Below are 15,202 nucleotides of genomic sequence, written 5' to 3'. Positions count from 1 at the left end.
CACTGTGAAAACCGACGCAAAGTACTTGTTAAAGTTCTCCTGCTATTTCCTTATCTCCCATCACTAGGCTTCCAGCATCAGTTTGAAGTGGCCCAATGTCTACTTTTGTCTGTCGTTTGTTTCTTATGTATTGAAAGAAACTTTTACTATCGTTTCTAATATTACTGGCTAGCCTACCTTCATATTTGATCCTCTCTTTTCTTATTACTCCCTTTGTTATCCTCTGTTTGTTTTTGTAGCCTTCCCAATCTTCTGATTTCCCACTGCTCTTGGCCACTTTTTCGGATCTCTCTTTTTCTTTAATACATTTCCTGACTTCCTTTGTCAGCCATGGCTGTCTAATCCCTCCCCGGATAATCTTTCTTTTCTTGGGGATGAACCTCTGTACAGTGTCCTCAATTCTACCCACAAACTCCTGCCATTTTTGCTCTACTGTCTTTCCCGCTTCCAGTCTATTTTTGTCAGTTCCTCTCTCATGCCCTCATAATTACCTTTATTTAACTGTAACACCATTACATCCGATTTTGCCTTCTCTCTTTCAAACTCCAGAGTGAACTCTACCATATTATGATTGCTGCTTCCTCGGATCTTTTATAAAGTCTGGTTCATTGCAAAGCACTAGATCCAGAATAGCCTGCTCCCTTGTGGGCTCCATGACAAGCTGTTCCAAAAAGCCATCCTGTAAGCATTCCATGAATTCCCTTTCTTTGGATCCACTGGCAACATTATTTACCCAGTCCACCTGCATATTGAAGTCTCCCATGATCACTGTGACCTTGCCTTTCTGACATGCCTTCTCTATTTCCCAGTACATGTTGCATCCCTGGTCCTGACCACTGTTAGGAGGTCTGCACAAAACTCCAATTATGGTTTTTTTGCCTTTGTGGTTCCTCAATTTCACCCACACAGACTCCACATCATCTGACGCTATGTCATTCAGTGCCATAGATTTAATATTGTTCTTAACTAACAAGGCAACCCCACCCCCTCTGCCGACCTCCCTGTCTTTTCGATAAGTTGAAAAGGACTGGAGAATAGCTAATGTGTTTCCACTTTTTAAGAGGGGTGGTAGAGATAAACAAGGAAATTACAGACCAGTGAATCTCAATTCAGTGATAGGGAAATTAATGGAGAAAACTCTGAAGAAGTGAACTAATATCGACTTGGAAAGGCAGAGGTTAGTTAGGGGTAGTGAGCATGGCTTTGTCAGAGAGAGGTCATGCAAACAAATTTGTTTGAACATTTTGAAAATGTGATCAAATGAATGGGCGAGGGAAGGTTCAGCTGATGTATTTTATATGGATTTTAGTGATGTTTTTGACAAGGTCCCACATGGGAATTGTGGCAAGATGGATCAGAAACTGGCTTGGTAAGAGGACACAAAGAGTAGTGGTAGAAGAGTGACTGGGGCCAGTGTTCAGCGGTGTACGACACGGATCTGTATTGGGACTCTTATTATTTATCATATACATAAATAGAATCATAGTGATGCACAGCACGGAAACAGACTCCTTGGTCCAACTCTTCCATGCCGACCAGATATTCCAACTAAGTCTAGTCCCAGCTGCCAGCGCCTGGCCCATATCCCTCCAAACCCTTCCTATTCATATACCCATCCAGATGCCTTTTGAAAGTTGCAATTGTACTAGCCTTCACCACTTCCTGTGGCAGCTCATTCCATACACGTACCACCCTCTGCATGAAAAAGTTGCCCCTTAGGTTTCTTTTATATCTTTCCCCTCTCACACTAAACCTATGGCCTCTAGTTCTGGACTGCCCCACCCCTGGGAAAAGACATTGTCTATTTATCCTATCCATGCGCCTCATGATTTTATAAACCACTATAAAGTCACCCCTCAGCCTCCGGCGCTCCAGGGAAAACAGCCCTAGCTTATCCAATCTCTCCCTATAGCTCAAATCCTCCAACCCTGGCAACATCCTTGTAAATCTTTTCTGATCCCTTTCAAGTTTCACAACATCCTTCTGATAGGAAGGAGATCAGAATGCACACAATATCCCAACAGTGGCCTAACCAATGTCCTGTGCAGCTGTAACATGACCCCCAACTCCTGTACTCAATACTCTGACCAATAAAGGAAAGCATACCAAACGCCTTCTTCACTATCCTATCTACCTGCGACTCCACTTTCAAGGAGCTATGAAGCTGTACTCCAAGGTCTCTTTGTGCAGCAACACTCCTTAGGACCTTACCATTAAGTGTATAAGTCCTGCTAAGATTTGCTTTCCCAAAATGCAGCACCTCACATTTATCTGAATTAAACTCCATCTGCCACTCCTCAGCCCATTGGCCCATCTGGTCCAGATCCTGTTGTAACCTGAGGTAACCCTCTTCACTGTCCACTACACCTCCAATTTTGGTGTCATCTGCAAACTTACTAACTCTACATAAAAACGTAAAGGGAATGTTGAGCAAATTTGCAAATGACACCAAGGTTGGTAGGGCAGTTGATAGTGGGGAAAACACGAGCAATCTCCCGCATGTAATAGTGGCTAAGGGCCTGAACTGAAGGGAATTTATATTAGGCAGGAAATGATGTTGGAGAGACTGTTAGGTCTGAAGGCTGATAAGTCCCCAGGATCTGATGGTCTGCATCCCAGGGTACTAAAGGAGATGGCTCTAGAAATCGTGGATGCATTGGTGATCATTTTCCAATGTTCTATAGATTCAGGATCAGTTCCTGCGGATTGGAGGGTGGCTAATGTTGTCCCACTTTTTAAGAAAGGATGGAGAGAAAAAACAGAATTATAGACCAGTTAGTCTGACCTCAGTGGTGGGAAAAATGCTGGAGTCAATTATAAAGGATGAAATTATGACACATCTGGATAGCAGTAACAGGATAGGTCAGAGTCAGCATGGATTTATGAAGGGGAAATCATGCTTGACTAATCTTCTGGAATGTTTTGAGGATGTAACTCTGAAGATGGACAAGAGAGATCCAGTGGATGTAGTGTACCTGGACTTTCAGAAAGCCTTTGCTAAAGTCCCACATAGGAGGTTAATGAGCAAAATTAGGGCACATGGTATCAAAGGCAAAATACTGACATGGATTGAAAATTGGTTGGCTGACAGGAAACAAAGAGTAGTGATAAACGGCTCCCTTTCAGAATGGCAGGTAGTGACCAGTGGGCTACCGCAGGGATCAGTGCTGGGACCGCAGCTTTTTACAATGTACATTAATGATATAGATGAAGGTATTAAAAGTAATATTAGCAAATTTGCTGATGATACAAAGCTGGGTGGCAGGGTGAAATGTGAGGAGGGCGTTAGGAGAATACAGGGTGACCTGGACAGGTTAGGTGAGTGGACAGATGCAGTTTAATGTGGAAAAATGTGTGGTTATCCACTTTGGTGGCAAGAACAGGAAGGCAAATTACTACCTGAATGGAGTCAAATTAGGTAAAGGGGCAGCACAACAAGATCTAGGTGTTCTTGTACATCAGTCAATGAAAGCAAGTATGCAGGTACAGCAGGCAGTGAAGAAAGCTAATACCATGCTGGCCTTCATAACAAAAGGAATTGAATATAGAAGCAAAGAGGTCCTTCTGTAGCTGTACAGGGCCCTGGTGAGACCGCACCTGGAATATTTTGCGCAGTTCTGGTCTCCAGATTTGAGGAAAGACATTCTGGCTATTGAGGGAGTGCAGTGTAGGTTCACGAGGTCATTACCCGGAATGGCGGGACTACCTTACGCTGAAAGATTGGAGCGACTGGGCTTGTATACGCTCGAGTTTAGAAGGCTGAGAGGGGATCTGATTGAGACGTATAAGATTATTAAAGCATTGGACACCCTGAAGGCAGGAAACCTGTTTCCGCTGATGGGTGAGTCCTGAACCAGAGGACACAGTTTAAAAATAAGGGGTAGGCCACTTAGAACAGAGTTGAGGAGAAACCTCTTCACCCAGAGAGTGGTGAGTGTGTGGAATGCTCTGCCCCGGAAGGCTGTGGAGGCCAAGTCTGTGGATACTTTCAAGAAAGAGTTGGATAGAGCTCTTAAGGATAGTGGAATCAAGGGTTATGGGGATAAAGCAGGAACAGGATACTGATTGAGGATGATCAGCCATGATCATATTGAATGGTGGTGCTGGCTCGAAGGGCAGAATGGCCTACTCTTGCACCTATTGGCTATTGTCTATTGAATTGAATTAGGTTTATGGTCAGGTATGCGTATGAATACAGGGAAATGTTTACAAGTCACCAGTTACGGCACCATCTTAAATATACAGATGCCTACAAACAGAATCTCAAATATCAAAAAGGAATATAAAGAAAACAAAGATATTAAAAGTTAAAAGTTGCAGTTCTTCTTATTAAAATGTGGGAAAACAAAGAAACACAATAAACAGTGCAACATCACAGTCCTTAAGCGCCTGACAATGGTATACTCGACTTCCATTGCTTTGGGCTTGCCCACCACATTGCCCTGGGCTTCCTGCTCCCGCTCTTCCCCCACCCCCAGGCTACCTGCTCCCGCTCTCCCCCACCCTTGGGCTTCTTGCTCCCACTCTCCTCCACCCCCGGGCTGCCCGCTCCCGCTCTCCCCCACCCTCGGGCGGCCCGCTCCCGCTCTCCCCCACCCTCGGGCGGCCTGCTCCCGCTCTCCCCCACCCTCGGGCTGCCTGCTCCCGCTCTCCCCGGCCTAGGGCTGCCCGCTCCCCTACCCCCAGGCTGCCTGCTCTTGCACTCCCCCACCCCCGGACTGCCTGCTACCGCTCTCCCCACCCCCAGGCTGCCTGCTCCCGCTCTCCCCCACCCTCGGGCGGCCTGCTCCCGCTCTCCCCCACCCTCGGGCTGCCTGCTACCGCTCTCCCCACCCCCAGGCTGCCTGCTCCCGCTCTCCCCCACCCTCGGGCGGCCTGCTCCCGCTCTCCCCCACCCTCGGGCGGCCTGCTCCCGCTCTCCCCCACCCTCGGGCTGCCTGCTCCCGCTCTCCCCCACCCTCGGGCTGCCTGCTCCCGCTCTCCCCCACCCTCGGGCGGCCTGCTCCCGCTCTCCCCCACCCTCGGGCTGCCTGCTCCCGCTCTCCCCGGCCTAGGGCTGCCCGCTCCCCTACCCCCAGGCTGCCTGCTCTTGCACTCCCCCACCCCCGGACTGCCTGCTACCGCTCTCCCCACCCCCAGGCTGCCTGCTCCCGCTCTCCCCACCCCCAGGCTGCCTGCTCCCGCTCTCCCCCACCCCCGGACTGCCTGCTCCCGCTCTCCCCCACCCTCGGGCTGCCTCCTTCTGCGATTACCACCAACTCCCCTTTCCACTCCACCAGGGGCATGCAAGTCCCGGGCGTCCTTCACTGCCAAACTCTAACCATCCGATGCCTGGAGGGAAACGTGCCTGATCTCCTGCCTTTGGACCTTCCAACCACATGGAATCAATGTGGATTACACCAGTTTCCTCATTTCCCCCTTCCCTGACCTTATCCCAGATCCAACCTTCTAATTCGGCACCGCCCTCCTGACCTTGTCTACCTATTCATCTTCTTTCCCACCTATCCACTCCACCCTTCTCTCCAACTCCATCTACATATCGCATCCTCAGCTACTGTCTCTCCCGGCCCCACCCCTTTCCTATTCATTTCTCAGCATCCTTGGGCCACCCCCTCATTCCTGAAGAACTTATGCTCGAAATGTTGATTCTCCTCAAATGCTGCCTGACCGGCTGTGCTTTTCCAGCACCACACTCTTCGACACTGATTTCCAGCATCTGCTATCCTCACTTTCTCCCTGGATGTTGTCTGTATGATTTTAAAATGTTTGAAAAAGTACCATAAAGAAAACTAGTTGGCAAAATTGACCATCAGTATCAGCTTAGATTTACAAAAAGCTGAAGAACAGAAAACAGGAAGTTGTAGTAAATTTATTATTTTTTAGATTAGAAGTGGTTTTCCCCAAAAGTGTAAGACCCTTTTATTGATAAATCTAAATGACTTGGATACTGGAATACAAAATAAAATTCCAAAATCTGCCAAAATTTGGTGGAATGGCTAAGGCTTATACGAACAAACTTCCAAAGGACATAGTCAAGTGGCAAATGCAGTTGAGCATCGATAAGTGAAAAGATGCTACACTTTGGCAGAAAGGACTTGGAGAAGGAATATTGTTTTAATGATGCAGTTATGCAGCGATGCAGGGACCTGAGAGTGCATAGATCTTTGAATGTGATTGGAGATATTGAGAGAGTGATTAGAGAGCATTTGGGATATTGGACTTTATAACTGGAGGATAAAAATAAACTACGATGTGAACTGGAAGTATCATACATAGAGGTATTGAGTTAAAAAAGGGCACAACAACCCTCCGAGACAACTGTGTTTTGCCCCCTTCTGACTTATCTAGCCCCTTTCATTTAACTTGCTACACTATTGGCAGACATATCTTCCAATGCTTAGGCCCTACAATCTTGAATTTCCTCCCTAAATCTCTGTGCCTTGCTTTTCACATTTAAGACAACCCTTAAAATCTACTCCTTTTGAGCCTGCTATTGATCATCTACCCAATATCTATGGTATTAAATTTTGTTTGGTAATGTTCGTGTAGTACAAATGTACAAACAAGGAACAAGTGTAGGCCACTTGGCCCTATGAACCTGCTCCACCATTCAATAGGATCTGATCTGATTTTATCCTTGACCTGGAATGACAGGACTGGTATATGAAGAAACTGGATTGACTAGGGCTACATTCGCTGGACTTTAGAAGAACAAAGGGGAAATTGCAGAGAAACTTGTGAAATTCTAACAGGACCAGACAATGTAAATGCAGGAAAGATGTTCCCAATGACCAGGGATCCAGAACCAGGGGTCACAGTTTAAGGATGTAGGATGGGCCATTTAGGATTGAGATGAGGAGGAGTGTCTTTACTCAGAGAGGGGTGAGCCTGTGGAATTCTTTGCCACAAAATGTTGTTGAGGGGAAAACATTGCAAGTATTTCGAAGGAATTAGATATAGTTCTAAGGGCTATAAGGATCAAGGGTAGGGGGAAAAAGTGGGAACAGGGGACTGAGTTGGATGATCAGCTGTAATCATATTGAATGGTGGAGCAGGCTTGGAGGGCCAAATGACCTCCTACTGCACCTATTTTCTGTGTTTTTATTTCTAACTTTCGTGACAGGACGCAGCCTTTTTGGGGGTATGAGCTGTTCCAATGCTGTCTTTTGCAGCTTATTGATGCTGTAGGAAATCAAAGTGGATGTAGCTTGTCTTGAGTCAGTACAGCTTTGCTGCCTATGTGGGCTGATCACTTTGTGGTTTGGCTTTTCTTTCACCCACAAGCTGTGGTTTCACACCTTCTACTTCCTTCTAAGTAAGTGTCTAAATCTTTGTGATACATTGGTTTTTATCTGCTTCTCCTCATGTCTGCTGATTTCTCATTGTGTAAAGTTCAACAAGTGTTGACAGTCCTTTTGTATCTCACTGAAAATCCTGCCTTAGTTATATTTGGGTTTATAAAGGGACAAAATTCTTATCACCCAATCTATATAACGCTGAGTTTAAAACAGGTAGAATACGCATCTACCAGTTGGGAAAATCCGGGGTTTATTAAGAGGCAGATTACAGCCCAGACTCTTGAATTGATTCTCTGTGATATTTTGTTTTATATTTAATATATTTTTCATGTAATGTATTGGGTGAAATTGTGCTGTAAATATTTTGCTACTTTTTGGCTTGGTATTTCTGAAACAGGCATGCATGACTAAATGAGTGTCATGGTTATCTTATCAATTCCTTGAACTGTATTGAATGTAATCAATATGATGAGAATGTTGAGTTTGATGGGAGTTCATTGGAGTTTAATGGGGAGACAATGGTCTAGAGGTATTAATGTTAGATTATTAATCCAGAAACTCAGCCAATGTTCTGAGACACTCAAGTTCAAATCCTGCCGTGACAGCTGGTGGAATTTGAATTCAACAAAAAAAATCTGGAATTAAGAATCTGTTGATGACCATGAAATCATAGTCGATTGTCAGAAAAACCCATCTGACTCACATAATACCCTTTAGGGAAGAACATTTGCTGTCTTCACCTGGTCTGGTCTACATGTGACACCCACAGCAGTATGATTAAGTCTCAGTGGCCCTCTGAAATGACCTCAAAAGTCACTCAGTTGTATCAATCGCTACAAAGTCCTGCGAAGGAAATGAAATTGGATGGGCTACCCGTTATCAACCTAGGCACAGGCAAAGATAATGGCAGAAACAGCCCTGTTGACTCTGCAATGTCCTCTTAACTAACATCTCTGGTCTACTGCCAAAAGTGGGAGAGCTGTCTGACAGACTAGTAAAACAACAGCTTGATATAATCAAACGCACGGAATCATTCTTTACAGGCAATGTCCCAAAAACCACCATCACTATCCCTGGATGGGTCCTGTCCCACGAGCAGGACAGACCCATCACTGGGTTAGAACTGGGGAAGGGTTACTCGACACAAATCATTAACTCTGATTTCCCTCCACAGATGCTGCCAAAGCTACTGAGCTTTTCCAGCAATTTTAATTTTTGTCTCTGATTTATAGTATCTGCAGTTCTTTCGCTTTTTATTAAGGGCAGCAGATACATGGAAACACCACTATCTGCAAGTTCCCCTCCAAGCCACTAACCATCCTGACTTGGAAATATATCCTTGTTCCTTCACTGGAATTCCCTTCCTAATGGCACTACGGGTTGACCAACAGCAGGTGGACTGCAGTAGTTCAAGAAGGCAGCACACCACCACCTTCTTGAGGGCATCTCAGGATGGGCAATAAATGCTAGCCAGCCAGTGATGCCCATATCTCCTGAGTGAATAAATAAAAACTTGTGATCACACATGTTACAACAAGGGGTAAACCCTCTTGCTTAGTTTAAACCAGCAACACAGAAAACATTTATCCTGTGCAGTAATCTGTGAAAATTTGAGAGGCCAAGATCTATTTAAAGTAAAAGTTAACAACTTTATTGAGAACATAGAGCATAGAAAGGTACAGCAAAGAACAGGCCCTTAGGCCCATGATGTTGTGCTAAGACTTAATCCTAATGTAAAATATAGTAACTTAACCTATGCACCCCCTCAACTCACTGCTATCCATGTGCATGTCCAGTGGTCGCTTAATTGTCCCCAATGACTTTGCTTCCACCACCATAACTGGCAACGCATTCCATGCATTCACAACTCTCTGCATAAACAACCTACCTCTGACATCTCCTTTATACCTTCCTCCTAATATCTTCAAACTATGACTCCTCGTACCAGTCAATCCTGCCCTGAGGAAAAATCTCTGGCTATTGACTCTATCTATTCCTCTCATTATTTGGTACACCTCAATCAGGTCTCCTCTCTTCCTCCTTCTCTGGTAAACCTTCTTTGCACCCTCTCCAAAGCCTCTGTATCTTTCCTATAGTAGGGTGACCAGAACTGGACACAATATTCCAAGTGTGGTCTCACCAGGGACTTGTAGAGCTGCAGCAAAACCTCGTGGCTCTTAAACTCGATCCCCTGTTAATGAAAGCCAAAACACCATATGCTTTCTTAACAACCCTATCCACTTGGGTGGCAACTTTGAGGGATCTATGTACTTGCACACCCAGATCCCTCTGTTCCTCCACACTGCCAAGAATCCTGTCTTTAATCCTATATTCAGCATTTGAGTTTGACCTTCCAAAATGCATCACTTCGCATTTATCCAGGTTGAACTCCATCTGCCATTTCTCAGCCCAGATCTGCATCCTGTCTGTGTCGCACTGCAGCCTGCAGTAGCCCTCTATACTATCGACGATACCTCCAACCTTAGTGTCATCTGTAAATTTACTAATCCACCCCTCAACCTCCTCATCCGAGTCATGTATATAAACTACAAAGAGCAGAGGCCCAAGATCAGAGCCCTGCAGGACCCCACTCAACACTGACCTCCAGGCAGAATACTTTCCATTTACAACCATTCTGTCAGCCAGCCAATTCTGAATCCAGATAACCAAATCTCCCTGTATCCCATACTTCCTTACTTCATGAACGAGCCTACCATGGGGAACCTTATCAAATGCCTTGCTGAAGTCCACATACACCACATCCACTGCTCGACCGTCGCCAACTTGTCTTGACACCTCCTCAAAGAACTCAATAAGATTTGTGAGGCATGATCTGCTCCTTACAAAGCCATGCTGACTGCCTTTAATCACACGATTTCTTAAAGTATAACAGAGAATAATTAACTAACAATTATTTACATCTCCTTCCTCAAACTTCTCTTTTACCTTCCTCTTCTACGATACTAGTCCGATAAAATCCCCGATTAAGATTTACTAAAATTCAACTTTTCAAAACCAACCAGATGCCGAATCCTCTCATTGTATCTTCCTCTGTTTTCTTTTCTTCTTCTTAGGGACTGATTGAGAAAGGTACCTTTGAGAGAACTTTTCTCTGGGTAGTCTGCAGATGCTGGTGGCTTGGCAGTTCTCCTCCCAACTGTTCAATTTTTCCCGGTCTTATACCCCCCCAAGTGTCGGATTGTGACTTTGGCTTTTAAGGTGGTCAATATACTAAATTCAAACTTGATTGGAGTTTGGTATTTTTTGGGGTATAATTGAAACTGATTGGCCTAATTTGAATCTGTTTTGTAATCTCCAGGCAATCAACTAATCGAGTTATTTGAATGTTATATTATATCTTGTTCATAACACTTCTCAGGTTTTTGTTTCTTTTATTTATTCTTTCATGGGAGGTGGACTTTGTTAGCTGGGCCAGCATTTATTGTGTATCCATAATTGCCTTGGCAAAGCTGGTAAACAGCTACCTTCTTGAACTCTTGCAGTTTCCAGGTTTCATTCTATTGACACTTCACTGTATTGCTTTCAATACATAGATATCCTTCTTTAGATAACTATATGATAGCTGCTGAATCAGGAGATATAAGCTGCTTGGCACAGGTGACTTATCTATCCGAAGTACAGCCAACCTTTTCAGTGCTACCTGCAGGACAAAACTGGGGAAGACATGAAAACAAAAAAAAAGAATGCCGTTGAATATCTGATCCCTCTTCTCCAAATTGTAATTGATGCTGGATAAGCTGTTGATATCCAATCTGAGATTGATAGGTTTTTGTTAACAAAGCATAAACAAAATCTGGGTTTAGTTGCAGATTACTCATGATTGAATTAAATAGTGGAGCAGGCTCAAGGTGCTAAAACTCCTCCTCTTCCTATGTATTAATACCGGAAAATACAGCTATGACATGAGTTAACTCCCTAATCAGTTCCTGCTTTTAGGTTTAAATCAGAGAATGAGTGTGGGGAATGGAAAAATGTTCAGAATTGTGGGGTGGGGGTTGTCTGTGACATGACACCAGAGGCTTGCGAGAAAGAAGTCCTTTGATTGTGTAGAAATTCCTGACACTTGCAGATGTTTATTTGCGTTGATGGAATTTTCAGAAGGTATGTTGTGTTTGACAGTTCAGTACTACATACTGAGGTCTGAAGGAAAATGCCTGTGACATTCATCATGTTTCCAAAGGCTCAGATCCCCTTTCAGGTTAACAAAGGCGGAACTTTCTTTTGTCTTGCTTGCCATTTAAATTCCCACCTCCTCCAATATTATAATACTTCTGGCAGCATAGCACCCTGCTTTAAACACCATATTCTAGTTATTGGAGGAGTATGATGCTTGGAGTCATTCCCTTGAGGGTCAGAGCACTTTTCATTGTAAAGAATTGCTGGAGGCTGCTTAAAGGCAAATGCTTACTTTGTTATGTTAATTACTGAAAAAAGATCTGTTCTACTGACCCCATCTCAAATAAATGGACTATGAGGCTTTGTTCCTTACAAAGTCTTTTGAGTATTTCCATTTCAAAGAATTATTGAATAATTAACCCTCTGTTAGCCTTTACATTTTACACCCATTTGGCTTCTTGTTCCCTTGCCATATCGCCTTCAGTTGTGATTCCTTTCTATTTCCCCGCCTCCTTTTTATATGAAGTGAACTTTGGAAACAACAGCACTCCTCACAGTTTTGTGTGAGGGATCCTAGTATAGTCTGATGAGACTAGGAAGCCCATAGCTCAGTTTAATTCTATAGAGACACTGTTTAAAACCCCACCACAGCAACTGATGATATTTACAGTTCAACCAACAAGTCTGGAGTTAGCCTCAGTAATCATTACTATGAAACTGTTGGATTGTTGTTGAATCCACATGGTTCACTTATATAGTTTAGGAAGGGAAACTTGTGATCCTTACCAGGAAAACCTATGTATGACTCTAGATCTACAGCAATATGGTTGACTCTGATCTACCTTCTGAAATGATCTAGCAAGCCACTCAGTTCCAGGGTAATTAGAGATAGACCACAAATGCTGGCCTTGCCAATGATGCCCACTTGAAAGAAAAAGGAAAACCAATACCCTTCATTCATCATTGGCATTCTTCTTTGGGGATTTTGGCAATGTAGTAAATCAAATCTCTTTGGAATGGCAGGAGTTTCCATAAGGTAGGATCAGAAGTAGGCCCATTCAGCCCATTGAGTTGGCTCTGCCATCCAGTGAGATCACAGCGGATCTGATAAGTCTCAACTCCACTTTCCTGCACTTTCTCCGTAACTCTTAATTCGTTTACTGATTAAAAATCTGTCTATGTCAGCCTTTAGTATACTTAATGATTAAGCCTCAGTAGCCCTTCGTAAAATATTCCATAGATTTACAACCATTTGAGAGAAGGAATTCCTCCTCATTTCTGTTTTAAATGTGTGAACTCTTATTCAGAAGTTATGCCCTCTTGTCCTAAACACTCATAAAAAGGGAAACAACCTTTCCAATTCTATCTTGTTAGGTTCTCTAAGAATCTTTTATGTCTTAATGAGGTCACCCCTCCTTTTTCTATATTCCAATAAATACAGACCCAATCTACTCAACCTCTTCTAATAAGACAGTTCCTCCTTACCTGGTATAGGTTTCTATGGACTGCCTTCAATGTCAGTATAATCTTTCTTTGATAAGGGGACCAAAGCTGCTCACAGTATTCCAGCTGTGATCTGACTAATATCTTGTACAATTTTCAAAAAATCTTACTTTTACGGTCTATTCTCTTTGAAATGAAGGTTAATGTTCCATTTGCCTTATCTCTCATTCCCCTCAGTCCTGTTGCTTTCTCTGTTTAAATACTATTCAGCTCTTGTATTTTTCCTGCCAAACAGCATGACCTCACATCACTCCACATTACATTCCATCTCCAAGTTTTTGCCCACTTGCTTAACCTGTCTGTTTCCCTCTACAGACTTGTTTGTGTCATCCTCACCATTTGTCTTCCCAACTATTTTGGTGTCATTTGAAAACTTGGCGATAGTACATTCACTTCTGTCATCCAAGTCATTAGTATATCCAGCTCCGATCCCTGTGGCACTCCATTTGTTACAGGTTGCCATCCTGAAAATTTCCTCCTCACCATTCCGAATCTCTGATTTCTATGAGTTAGCCAGTCCTCTGTCCATACTAATGTGCTAGTTTCAGAAGCATGGGCTGTTATCTTCCTAAGTAGCCTAATGTCTGGCACCTTATCAAATGCCTTCTGAAAATCTAAATATGTTACATCCACTGCTTCTGCTTGTTACCTCCTCAAAAAGGTTTAGTAGATTTGTCAGGCATGACTTCTCCTTCATGAAGCCACACTTGATCTTTGCTTGATCATATTATATATTTATAATTGATCTGCTCTTACAGTAATATAAAGAATGTAATATTTTCCCAAGTTATATGCTTTTTATCTCCTTCCTGTTTTAATTAAAGGTCTTATGCAATTTTCCAATCCTCTAGGACTTTACGTAATTAAGGATCCCTGGAGGATTACTAACAGTGCATCCAGTATCTCTGTAGCTGCTTCCTTTAATATGCTAGGACGCATACCAAACCGTCCAGGCGACTTATTGATCTGTAGCCCCATTCATTTCCTGAACACTTCTGTCGTAATAGTTATTGAATTTATTTCCTCTCCTCCTTGTAACCCTTGATTATTGACTGTTTTTGGGATGCTTTTTGTGTTTTTCCACTGTGAAGACTGATGCAAAGTACTTACTCAACTCCTCTGCTACTTCCTTGTTCCCTACGATTATTCCCTTATTGTTATTCCTTCATATGGTGTGACTTCTACTGGCTGAATGATTAAACTATAAGGGTTAGGTTCTTCCACAAGCTCCACACGTGAAGTGGTAAGCAGGTATCGGTGAAGATTATTGTTTTTGATGTTTGTTATAGCATCATAGAAATGTACAGTATGGAAACAGGCCCTTCGGTCCAACTCGTCCATGCCGACCAGATATCCTAAATTAATCCAGTCCTAATTGATAGCACTTGGCCCATATCCCTCTAAATCATCTTATTCATATACCCATCCAGATGCCTTTACATGCTGCAATTGTACCAGGCTCCACCACTTACTCTGGCAGCTCATTCTGTACCTGCACCACCCTCTGCGTGAAAACGTTGCCCCTTACGCCCCTTTTATATCTTTCCCCCTCACCCTAAACTATGCCCACTCGTTCTGGATTCCTCCACTCCAGGGAAAAGACCTTGTCTATTTACCATGTCCATGCCCCTCATGATTTTAAAAACCTCTGTAAGGTCTCCTGTGAACCTTAGATGCTCCAGGGAAAACAGCCCAAGCCTATTCAGCCTCTCCGTATAACACAAAACCTCCAACCCTGGCAACATCCTTTTAAATCTTAAACACAAAAGAACGTCATAGTGATTTGGTGGTGGGAAAGTAATTTGGTTATGTGTGATAGCACTGATGAATATCAAAAAAACCTGTTCACTGTGGTTCAGGTTCTGCTAGGGCCACTTAGTTCAAACTTGGTCTGAAGAGCTGAATTCCAGAGGTTTCTTTTTAAAACCTTTGATATCATGGCTGCATTAACCAATGTGGCATTTAGGAATACTGACAAAACTGCAGTCAGTGCAAATTGGGAAGGAATCTTTCTGCAGGTTGGATTCATACCTGGTGCATATTGGTGTGGCTGTTGGAGGTCAGTCACCTCAGTTCCAGGGCATCTCTGCTGGAGTTCTACAGGGTAGTATCTTTCTCCCAAAGATTTCAGCTGATTGATTTATGACCTTCCGTCCATCATAAGGTCAGAAGTGAGGGTGTTTGCTGATGATTACACAATGATCAACACCATTTGCTACTCCATAAAAGCTGAAGCAATCTATGACCAATGCAGCAAAACCTTG

The 15,202-nt window shown here is 43.5% G+C and overlaps 1 protein-coding gene across 1 annotated transcript in view; it reads left to right on the top strand.

Moving 5' to 3' along the window:
* Positions 1-15,202, top strand: part of agap3 (ArfGAP with GTPase domain, ankyrin repeat and PH domain 3) — a 655,804-nt gene that overhangs the window by 226,081 nt on the left and 414,521 nt on the right. The window lies entirely within an intron of this gene.

Source organism: Chiloscyllium punctatum, chromosome 5 (assembly GCF_047496795.1).
Source record: "Chiloscyllium punctatum isolate Juve2018m chromosome 5, sChiPun1.3, whole genome shotgun sequence".
Classification (NCBI taxonomy): domain Eukaryota; kingdom Metazoa; phylum Chordata; class Chondrichthyes; order Orectolobiformes; family Hemiscylliidae; genus Chiloscyllium; species Chiloscyllium punctatum.
The sequence above is the reverse complement of the archived record's forward strand: the minus strand, read 5'-3'. Positions and strand labels throughout refer to the sequence as shown.